The sequence below is a fragment of the Neopelma chrysocephalum genome, unplaced genomic scaffold, assembly GCF_003984885.1.
Source record: "Neopelma chrysocephalum unplaced genomic scaffold, ASM398488v2 Primary Assembly neopelma1_295, whole genome shotgun sequence".
NCBI classification, from domain to species: Eukaryota; Metazoa; Chordata; class Aves; order Passeriformes; family Pipridae; genus Neopelma; species Neopelma chrysocephalum.
This window is the reverse complement of record NW_020897957.1, coordinates 204,306-206,347: the sequence shown is the minus strand read 5'-3', so window position 1 is coordinate 206,347 and position 2,042 is coordinate 204,306. Positions and strand designations below refer to the sequence as shown.

Here is a 2,042-nt window from a genome sequence, read left to right as displayed (position 1 = left end):
AAAAGGAAAAGGAAAAGGAAAAGGAAAAGGAAAAGGAAAAGGAAAAGAAGGAGAAGGAAAAGGAAAAGAAGGAGAAGGAGAAGAAGGAGGAGAAGGAGAAGGAGAAGGAAAAGAAGAAGGAGAGGAGAAGGAGAAGGAGAAGAAGGAGAAGGAGAAGGAGGAGAAGGAGAAGGAGAAGAAGGAGAAGGAGAAGGAGAAGAAGGAGGAGAAGGAGAAGGAGAAGGAAAAGAAGAAGGAGAGGAGAAGGAGAAGGAGAAGAAGGAGAAGGAGAAGAAGGAGAAGGAGAAGGAGAAGAAGGAGAAGGAGAAGGAGAAGGAGAAGGAGGAAGAGGAGGAGGAAAAGGAGGAGGAAAAGGAGAAGGTAGCGAAGGAGAAGAAAGAGGGAGAAGGAGAAGGAGGAAGAGGAGGAGGAAAAGGAGGAGGAGAAGGAGGAGAAAGAGAAGGAGGAAGAAGAGAAGGAGGAGAAAGAATACATAGGGGGGAAAAGGGGAAGAAAAAACTTGCAGGACTCCATCCACCCATCCTGGTGCTGATCAGAACAGCTTTTCCCGCTGGCTTGGGATGAACTCAGACAGTGCCAACACTGGGGGCTGGGCAGGAAGGACAGGCCAGGGGCAGGTTTGTGGTGCCCCCCTGGTAAAATCCCCCTGGTACATTCCCAGGGGCACAGAAAGCTCCACCAAAGCAGGGCAGAAAGTCCCCCCAGCCCAGCCCAGCCCAGCCTAGGCCAGAGTGTTTTGCTCAACGCTGCATTTTGGGCAGATTTATGGCTCCTGCTCCAGGAATTCAGCAGATGAGTCAAGCAAAAAGTGTCTTGCTCGCAGCTGGTGACCAGAACCACCGAGAAACGAAGGGATTGGGTGGGTTGTAAAAGCAGGATGTGACAGAGCTGGGAATTGATCCCAACCCCTGGAATCCCTGATGACTCCAAATAAGGTTGTCAATGAATTTTACCCCCCGTGCCAGGAGTGTCAAGTTGAAATCAAGCTCTCTGGAGTCCTTTATCCCACATCAAAGAGCAGTTTGCAGCTCCAGGTGTTTTGCTTCACCAAAACCAGCCAAGCCACCTTCAGGTGGGACTGTCAAGCTTGGCCTGATGCTCCTTCAGTGACTATTTGCAAATAAACATTTAAAAGGTTTGAACAACATGGGACAAGCAAAAGTAACCTATAATGTGCCTTAGAGGGGATTTTTATACATATAAAAAGAGCACAAGCCCTTTTTATATATAATTCACTGTATGGACACTTGGACAGGCAAAGTTCCCATCCAAGCCCGTTGCAGCTGAATTATTAATGCCTTAATAGGTATTTCAGGATGAGAATCCTCTTAATTAATTAATATTAACTCCCTATATGTTAAACATTCAGTATTTAATTCTGAATCCTTCCTCCCCTCCAATGGATGTTTGGGCCAACTCCTCCCATTCATGCAGAGTGTCCTGAACCAGGAGGAAAAGCTGATCCAGAATAAAATTAATGACATTTTTTTAGGGTTAGTTTTAACTCCAGAGGGTTTTATTGTGTATTTTTAATTTCTGCCCTGCTTTGGTGGAGCTTTCTGTGCCCCTGGGAATGTACCAGGGGGATTTTACCAGGGGGGCACCACAAACCTGCCCCTGGCCTGTCCTTCCTGCCCAGCCCCCAGTGTTGGCACTGTCCGTGTTCATCCCAAGCCAGCGGGAAAAGCTGTTGTGATCAGCACCAGGATGGGTGGATGGAGTCCTGCAAGTTTTTTCTTCCCCTTTTCCCCCTATGTATTCCTCCTCCTCTTCCTTCTCCTCCTCCTCCTCCTCTTTTTCCTCCTCTTTCTTATCCTTCTCCTCTTCCTCCTCCTTCTCCTCCTTTCTCCTCTTCTTTCTCTTTCTCCTTCTCTTTCCCCTCTTCCTTCTTCTCCTTCTTCTCCTTCTTCTTCTCCTTCTCCTCTTCCTCCTCCTTTCTCCTCTTCTTTCTCTTTTTCTTTCTCTTTCTCCTTCTCTTTCCCCTCTTCCTTCTATTCCTTCTCCTTCTCCTTCTCCTTCTCCTTCTCCTTCTCCTTCTCCTT

The 2,042-nt window shown here is 47.5% G+C and overlaps 1 long non-coding RNA gene across 1 annotated transcript in view; it reads left to right on the top strand.

The window, feature by feature from the left end:
* LOC113978164 overlaps window positions 1-2,042 on the top strand; it is a 9,503-nt gene that overhangs the window by 1,497 nt on the left and 5,964 nt on the right. The window lies entirely within an intron of this gene.